The 9,276-nt window shown below is 50.3% G+C and overlaps 1 non-coding gene across 1 annotated transcript; it reads right to left on the reverse strand.

Annotated features, from left to right (window-relative positions):
• Positions 1 to 6,972: 6,972 nt before the first annotated feature.
• On the reverse strand, positions 6,973 to 7,083 carry LOC131418030 (U6 spliceosomal RNA). The gene has a single exon (XR_009222826.1). It is a non-coding gene; the product is annotated as a U6 spliceosomal RNA (small nuclear RNA).
• Positions 7,084 to 9,276: the final 2,193 nt, after the last annotated feature.

A 9,276-nucleotide genomic window follows, 5' to 3' on the forward strand; every position in this document is an offset into this window, starting at 1 on the left:
TATATACAGGTTTCCTCTGCTATCCAAAAGTAGAGTATTCCTATAAAACCTTTCGTAAACCAAAATGGCATAAAGGGAAGAAGCAATTACCATTAATTTATATTGGAAAACTTTTTGAGCCTTCCCAGACCCAAAGAATAACCTACCAAAATAATGGAGATACAGCACGGACGCTCACAGACACAGTTCAAAGCTATGGCGGCTTGAGGCTGCGACGCTGAGTGCAGTTCCCCGGGAGGGAGCTTGGTGGCGCCACTCTGGCTGCTGGGGCTACGCGCTGCCTCCTACAAACGCTGGCTGCAAAACAAATTTTGTTTTGTTTCGACAAATTTTGAACGCTGTTTTCGCTTTTCGTTTTTTTTCATAAAAGTGAAAATCCTCTTTGAATTTCTGTAGGTTAGCAAAAACCAGTACTAATGTAGGTCTTTCATAAAAGCGAAGCGGGGTAAAGCGAACTTTCCGACAGCGAGGGAAGCCTATATATACGACACTTGCAAGCTGTGTAAGTGCCCGGTCCAGAAGTGGGGCTTGGAAATGTTAATTTCCGATCCCTCCTTCTGAGGGTTCCTTGTTGTTACCACCAGGAATGTACACTTCTTGGTGTAGTTTCATTCAGCCCCTGACCTTGTGCCCTAAACAAGATAACAGAATCGCTGTACTCAATTCTGGGATCCACTTTGTCACATGTAGTCTCCTTACACATATGACCCCAGCTCTGGACACATAGGAGCACTCAGTAAATATTTGTTGAAACTGAATAAAAATGCCTAGAGAGACCAAATGCCCCAAGCAGGGTCTGTCTGTGAACTTTTCTCCTTGCAACCCCAGAAATAGCACCATGTTTATTCATTCAACAAGTGTTTGTGTGACTCCTACTGTGTTCCTGGTGGGCCAGCGAGACATGGCCTCAGCCTTCATGGAGACAGACGTTCAGGAAGTTGGTATGTAATTACATACTGCAAAAAATGCTATAAAAGAAAAGAACTGGACTCTTAAGAGAACAAAGTTATTGGAGGGTCAAGGGAGCCCTTTCTGAGGAAGTGACATATGAGTTCAGGATGAGTAGAGCCAAGTCAGGCCAAGATAAAAGAGGATTGTTCTAGAAAGAGAGAGCAGCTTGTGCAAAGGTCCTGAGGTAGAAAAAATGGGATATGCAATACTGGTGCTTCTCACTCTTTAACGTGCACCTGGGGATATTATTGAAAGGCAGAATCTAACTCAGTAGGTCTGGGATGGGGCTGATCTCCTGAATTTCCAAGGTGCTGTGGTGCTGCTGTGTCTCACTCTTAGGGTAGCACTGTGTTAGAGGAGCTGAGAGACACTTGAAGGCACGACAGAGCATGGTGAGCAAGGACAAGAGTGAGGAGATGGGACTGGAGGAGTAGGCAGAGACCAGATCACGCAGGATCTTGGGGGCCACCTTCTAAAAGTCAGCAGGAGAGTCACACAGTCTGATTTGGCAATTGATAAAATGCTTCTTGAATTTTTTTAATGCTCTATAACATTGCTGAGAATGGTAGTGGTTGAATGAGACACACCCTTGGGAGTTTACAATCCTGGGCTTGTTCCTCGATGCCGGAGAACCCTAAAAACCAAGGGTTTGCTAGAGTGTTGAGACTAGAGGCTGGTCACCCGCGCAGCCAGAAGTCCCCCCATCTCTCAGCTCCCCTCCTGTTCCACCCTTAGATCTGCTGCTGTGTTTACAAAGGCTGCGGTGCCATGTGCTGGAAAGAAGGGCCTAAAGACACCGGGGGAAGCTCGGCCCCACTACTTCCCACCTGTGTATCTGTCTGACCCTGGGCTTGCCTGTAATAATCTGCAAAATGGAGATGCGTAAACCTCTCCAGCAGGGCTGTTGGGAAAATTGGAGATAATGCACGATAAACACGGCCATTCAGTAAACAAGATGTGTTTTTCCTGATTCCTATTCCCAAATCCTGAATTTAGGAAAATCTCACAACAGGCCACCTTCTGCACAAGGTTCAAGGACTTGACACTCGCAGGACCTTTTTTATCTTGAAATGCCCCTCCACTTGGAGAAGCTTCTCTTGTCTTCAGTAAACCAGTGGTATCTCGGGTTAGACTGGCAGAATACAGGCCAAAAAAAAAGGGGGGGGGGATAATTTCATTTTGAAAAAGAAAATTCTCCATAGGAAAGAAAACGAGCTGGGTTCCCCCGCTCTGTCTGTGCTGACGTTTTCCTCTCTCTCTGTCTGTGTGTCTGTGTGTCTGTCTCTCTCCCGTTTCTCAACAACAGGATGTCCTCCTGCTCCCCCTCCTCTCCCGGCAAACAAGCCCGGAGCCGCTCTGTCTGCCGCGCTGGGCTCTGTTTAAAGGAACAGACACCCATTTCTCACAGAAGAACCGTTAGGTAAACAATAATATATTTTTTTAAGCCCAGAAAGCAGCTCAACATACTCAGCGTGGCATGAATGTCTCCAGCTAGTTTCAGGACAAAGGTCTCCAGAGGAAGGATGCTTCTTTTCTTTTCTTTAAAAGAGGGAAAGAGGACAACAGGAAACCTTGGCCGAGAGGGGCTGGGAGGGCTGAGGCCGGCAGACAGGAGCCTCTTCTTGGCCTAAAGAACCCCAGGAGGCTGCTATTGGGCACCCGTGGCCTGAGTGGGCAGGAGAGGATGGCTTTTGCTCTGATACGCCCTGTCCCCTAAATGCACCTCCCATTTGCTGAGCACTTCCAGCACTGTGCAAAGGCCCCCCCGATGTGACCCCACTGCACCCTCCTAATGACACCCAGAGGTATGTATTATCACCCCCACTTCACAGATGAGGAAACTGAGGCCCAGAAGGATGAAGTAATCTGCCCAAGGTCACAGAGATCAAAGTTGATTCAGGACTCAAAGCCAAGACTCCAAAGTTCATTCTGAACCACCCCAACCTTGACTTCCCAGGTCCCAGCTCTTTGAATGACTCAACATCACCCCATAGCCTTGCAAGGGAGGAAAGGACCCATTTTCTAGATCTGGAGGGCCGGATCTGGAGGAATGAGCTGCACCAGGTAGGATCAGGAATAGGGCCAAGGTTCCCAGGGTGGGTTCTGACTCAAATACCTCATGCTGGTAGTTTCAATAAAGAAAAGTCCAAAGAACAAGATGCCATCAGCACCTCCATTTCCTCATGTGGTTGCTCCACTCTGAGACTTCAGCGAAATCTTCCTTCCCGCCACCCTCTGTCTTTTGGCACTGTCTCCACAGCTGCCATCCATGGACGTCAATGGCTGCACACCCGTGTTCCCATCTGTCATGAACAACAAAGAAATAGTTTCCAGAAAAATAAAGCCACAGAAGGTGTTCTCAAACCAAGCAGAAAGGAAATGGTTTTGGCTTCTTCAAAATATAGCGACTGTCATAGCTGATGGGGGTAAGTCAACTGGGAGGGGCGGTGTGGGGTGGGGAGTGGAATGCCACTGGCTGTGAGGGAGGCGGACCTGGATTTGAGACCAACTTGCTGGTGCGGGTCCATGAGAAATCCCTTCCTGGTTATGATCCTTGTTTCTTCATCTGTTGCACCTGCACCATGGAGTCAACGTGTTGAAGTAGAGCTTTCTGAAGGCTTCTCTGTGCCAGGACTTCTTCTGTTTTCACGCAACCTGCAGAAGGGCGGCATTATTATTTTACGATGAGGAAAGTGAGGCTCAGCGAAGTTCACCAGCTTGCCCAGGGTTGGCCTGACTCCAAAGTGAATGCTCTTAACCAAACCACTAAGCTACACTGGGTATGTGAGAAGAATGTACTGTGATACCATATGGGCTCAATCAATTTGATTCATTTCCTTAATTCCTTGACTCCAAGGGGCAAAGGGCACATTAAAGATGGAAGCCCTGACTGCCACCGTTTGGTAGGCCAGACCAAAGGTTCGAAAGCCTTGGTGAAGATAACGGAGGTTTCGGTGCTTCGCCACCCCGCTGTAAAATGAGACCCAAGGTAAAATTTGGTCGTCAGAATGGAGCTGACTGTTGTTATCTTTATCAGTTATTTCCTCCCTCAGAAGACAGGAGATAACCAAGTTCTTCCCCTGGCCTGGAGAGGAAGGGACAGAAGAACAGAGCAGGGGGCAGTGTTCATGCCAGAAAAACAGTGCAGTGGATAGTGATGACAACGAGGATGGAATGCACGGTGTGCTTACTACGGGCGGGAGCTGGGCCAGGTATTTCACAGCCGTTGGCTTCTTCCAGTGTCACGGTGATGCTGCTGAGAGTGCAGCACCTGTTTCCCCTCCGGATCCGTTCTTTGCCCTTCTCTCTATGCCTGGGAGGCTGCGCTCCCTCAGACAGCATTACCCGGGCTTGTTTGAGATGCTAGCAGGACCTCAGAGGCCGAGAAGGGAGAGGTTGGGGTATCCTCCCCCTCCCTCTGCACCGCAGCTCGCTGTCCCTCAGTGGCCCTGACTGCTCGGGGTGGGCCCCTGTTGTGCCTCCAGCTCTTACACTGGGCTTCAGCCCTGGGAGAAATAATGGCTTCCGTCCTTCACTAAGTTCTCTTCAGTTCTCCCCACTGAGTGTGCCTTCTGTTCCCTGCAGCCACCTGCGCGGATACTGCCAAGTGCCGCTTTCTCCATTTCGCAGAGGAGGCCGAGGCCCAGATCTTGCCAAGGCCACGGGAAGAGGGAGGATCCAAACTTGAGTCTTCCCAAACCCCCACCCCAGAGAGGCTGGCAAGCAGGATGGGCTTAGCTGGACCTGCATGGAGATCCCCTATGTTGCTTCTGAAGCAAACTCCTGGATGGGGGGGCGGTGCCCACGGGATGGGAGGTCAGCCTGACGGGCCATGCATCCTCACCATGGGTGACCTGTGCTGAGAACAGATCAAATCCCTCTGCTGGACCCATGGATTCCTGCAGGAATAGGCCCAGCAGCTGTTTATTTCCTTCCGACGTGAAGCAGCAGGGCTCCTGGGAGCAGGGAAAGTGAACAAGGTCTCCTGCCTGAAGCCATTACTGTTATTGCTCATGTTATTAAATGTCTTCTACATTTACAAAGAGTTTCCTCTGGTTCCTCTGTCCCCTGCCTTCTTCCTCTCTTCCTTGTGGCCAAACTGGGGGACAGCTGGGTCCTGTTCCCCCAGCCCACTTTCCAGATGGGGATACCGAGGCTCTGAGAGATGCAGAGCTGGAGGACAGTAGGTGGCTTGGAGGTGTTGCTGCTCTGGGGGCTGAGCTCAAATGGGGCCAGTAACATCTACTCCTTGAGCCAAGATGAACAAAGACCCTGGCAAGGAAGACCTACAGCTTAGACAGGGACAAGAAGATGGGAAAGAGGGAGGAGGGGGACCATCAGTATTTTTTGGAGCAAATGCAATGATGTACCAGACCCTCAGTCACCTCACTGTATCTGCTTGACCACTGTGTACCGTCCCACCCATTGTCTGGATGAGAAAACAGAGTCTGGGAGGGGTTAAGCGCCTTGGGACTGGCCTTTATTAAGTGCTGAATAAATATGTATTGGCTGAACAGATTAAGTAACTTTACTCAGCCAATTAGCAGCAGAGCTGGAACTGGACTTTAAATCTGTCTGACCCCAAAGCCCTGTGTATGCGTCAGCAACACTATTTGTGCCAGGAATAAATAAAAAAAAGAGAAAGGATGGAGGACTGAGAAAAGCAAGAGAGAGCCACTAGCTGCTGGACTAGAGGCTCTAGGGGAGGTGCTAGGACAGTGCAGTTAAGATTGTGGGTTCCGGAGATAGGCTGCATGGGTTCAAATCCGCCCCCCTCTCTACCTACTAGCTGTTGCTTAACTTTTCTGTGCTTCGTTTCTTCACGTGTAAATGGAGATAATAATAGTACCTATGCTGGCCTGGGCTTATTTGCCTTGATATCCACTCTACACCTTTCCTTGCTCTGCATCAAGGTGGGGCTGACCCTTGCGGGTCACCCTGCGGCTGCCAGGCTCCTGTGACATCTGGTTTCCAGCAGGGTTTAGCCAATGGAAGGCACTGGCAGGAGGTCGGCGGGCGGGGTTAGAGAGAAGCCGGAGTATTTCTTCCCGCTCCCTCTGCCCTGGGCCTGGGCTCTGGGAGTAGCTCATTCTTCTTCACGGCTTTCGCTCCTGCTGGATGGGGCCACTGTGACTCCAGCTTCTGGATGAACCGGAAGCTGTAACACCCATTCTAGGAGTGCTTCTTCCTATTGGTAAGCTCTGAGCTGTCTCACCATCCTTGTTTGGCTTCTCTGCTTTTCCATCACCAAGAAAGCCAGTTCTCTGCATTAAATCCCCTCTATTTTAAACACTCAGGGTGATTTATATGGGAATTCAATAAGTTAGTCAACACTTGAGAGCTCGACACATGTCAGCCTCTATCCTTGTGATTACCTAGGCCAAGGCTGTCCAGCCCCACTCACAGGTCCCTGAATCTTACGCTCCTCTGTGGCTCTTGCACCCGGGGCTGGAACACTCCACATCCGTCACAGCAATGAGAGGGCGGCGGCTGCACTGTCTGACCCTCAGTGAACCTGCAAAGCAGCGGTGTGTCTCCCCATATAGGAGGAAACAGGCTCAGAGCCACTGTGCCGCCTGCTCGAGCTCAGGGAGTGGCCAGAGATGCAAACCCAGGTCTGCGAGATACCACCGGTGGTGTCCTCGCCACCATGCTGGGTCGGGGAGGAGCTACTGCAGAGGGAAAGCTGGGCTGTGTCCCTGGACCTTCTTTGATTTTACTTTTATTTATTTATTTATTACTGAGGAAGATTCACTCTAAGCTAACATCCGCTGCCAATCTTCCTCTTTTTTTGTATGTGAGCCAACACCACAGCATGGCCACCGACAGACAAGTGGTGTAGGTCTGTGCCCTGGGAAATGAAGCTGGGCCCCCCAAGTGGAGCATGCCACACTTAACCACTAGGCCACTGGGGCTGGCCCCCTGGACCTTCTTGTTTCTGTTTGTTTATTGCAGTAACAGTGGGTTATAACATTGTATAAATTTCAGGTGTACATCATTATACTTCTATTTTTGCGTAGATTACATCGTGTTCACCTCCCAAATGAATTTGCGTGTCATCCTGGCGCAGGGGCCACGCTAATCTTCTCTGTATCGTTCCAATTTTAGTATATGTGCTGCCGAAGCGAGCACCCTCTGGACCTTCTTTTAGAGTTTCTATCTGGATGCTGCTGGTACAGGCAGCCAGGTGTGTGTGTGTGTGGTGTGTGTGTAGTGTGTGTGTGATGTATGTGTGTGTGATGTGTGTGTAGTGTGTGTATGGTGTGTGTGTGTGGTGTGTGGTGTGTGTGCGTGTGTGTTGGGGAGGTGCTTTCCTTCTTCCACCCCCAAGCTACCTTCCCTGAGTCCTGTGACCTGTGATGTGACTTTTGCCACCCTCTAGTAAGGGAAACACTGGATCTTCACCTAGAGTCTTTATGGGACAGTGGACGGCACCCCCCTGAGATGAGGTTACAGGAGGGTGCTGTCCTAGGAGGGAGTTTCACTTTTAGTTGGCAGGGAGCAGAGTTGGGAGGCAGAGAGTAAGTGGCAAACGAAATGCCCCATCAATAGAGATGGGTTGAATAAATTGTGGTAAGTCCATACAGCAGAATCCTAGTAGCCATCAATGATGACATTCATCCGTATTTATTCACGTGGATAGACACCCACCACCTGTTGTGTAGGGAGAAAAGCAGGTTAGAGCACTGTAAACCCATCTGTGCAGAGCTTGGCATGTGCCTATATCTGTGAACAGACAGATGCCCGGGAGGGCGCAGAAAACACAACATAGTTCTCTCCAGCAGAAGACATTTCGACTTTGGTTTTTAAATATTCCTGCATGATTTGACTCTTTCATAAATAACAGTTAGTGTATAGCCTTCTATTAACAGAAAGAAAAACCCTAAAAGATTTTCCCTTTTAAAATCCATGAGTGGAAAATAGGAAGATGTTGTAGCCTAGTGCCAGCCTTCTGGTTTCTCAGCCAGGAAGGTGGAGGAAATAAGTTGCCACTAAAGGCAAGGGCAATAGTCTAGAGCTTTTGTTTTCCCCCAGAAAGGAGAGACGTGACCAAGCATCTGTGCTGAGACAGAGGTGCCCACGGTTGGGGAAAGGACACAGGTAGCAGCAGGGGTGTGCTCTTCGGTGGGATGAGGACTTAGGGAGGTGGAGGTGGGGTGGAATCTTGGCACAGGTGGTAGGATTAGCCCTGAACAGATGGAGCAGCACCCCTTCCAAGCGGCAGGAAGGGCAGTGCAAGTGTGCAAAGCTTGTAGGTGGAGAGGCAGGAAGGTGAAGGCGTTCTTTCCTGATTGTCTCTATTTTCTCTGCAAAGTAGGAGGCGAGATCATCCCGTGAGAGTGGGTTGGTCAGCTTCCCAGGCGGGCAGCTCAAGGGGCCTGGGGGAGGTGTGGAAGGCACTGTGAGGGATAGAGGAAGGGCTGGTGGGGCAAGTGGAGGGATGGTCAATCTGTTGAGGCCAGTGGCTGTTACAGGCCTTTCTTTTGGCACCTGTCCATACAGTTGAATGTCTTTCTCTAGTGGAATTCTGCTGTCCAGACCTGGGGATGGAGATGGCACATTGTTGGGTTGACTACAAGGCTGCAAGGCCTTATGGGTTAGATGTGACCGAGGGTCAAGGTGGTGAGGCGTTGGCAGTGACAGCAGGAGAGTGGGTTGAATGAGGAATCATGACCTACAGGCCAGCCAGGAAGGGGGGGAATCAGCAATCAGGAGAGAGATCTTAATGAGAACACGGGGTAGACGCTGTAGGCGTAAATGAACAAGACAGGGGTGGCTACTGTGGCCAGGGATGAGATGTCAATGGTGAGACTTAAGGGGTGGGCGTTAGAAGGTTCCTGTTGTGATCATGGGGGAGGGGGGTTGAAATGGAGGGGAGTCAAGGTCATGGGATGGAGGCCACGGTGGTGGAGGGATCATCACCATGGTGAGGGGGAACTTGGGATGGAGAGAGAAAAGTGGGAGCTCGGAGCCCTCAGTAACTAAATGTGGGGGAGGGGCCAGGTGGTGGAGGAGAGATGGGGAGCCTCAGGATGGCAAGGAGGCGACATTTTTGTTCAAGGCAGGAAGAGCAAGAACAAATGAATTCTGGAAAGTGAATTTATAGGGAAAAAAGCAGTTCCTGGGTCCCGGAATGTCAGAGGGGAGCCTGGAGACCATTAAGTACATTTCACAGTGGGGGAGATTGAGGCTGGGAGAGGGGATGTGAGATGCTCACGGCTAATTAGCAGCAGAAACTACGTTACCTTAACACTAGGCTGGTGCTTCGTCGCTGCACCGAGATTATGGAGCCATGAGCCTTTAGTGCTAACAGTCATCTTAGAA

Source organism: Diceros bicornis, chromosome 18, assembly GCF_020826845.1.
Source record: "Diceros bicornis minor isolate mBicDic1 chromosome 18, mDicBic1.mat.cur, whole genome shotgun sequence".
Taxonomy (NCBI): domain Eukaryota; kingdom Metazoa; phylum Chordata; class Mammalia; order Perissodactyla; family Rhinocerotidae; genus Diceros; species Diceros bicornis.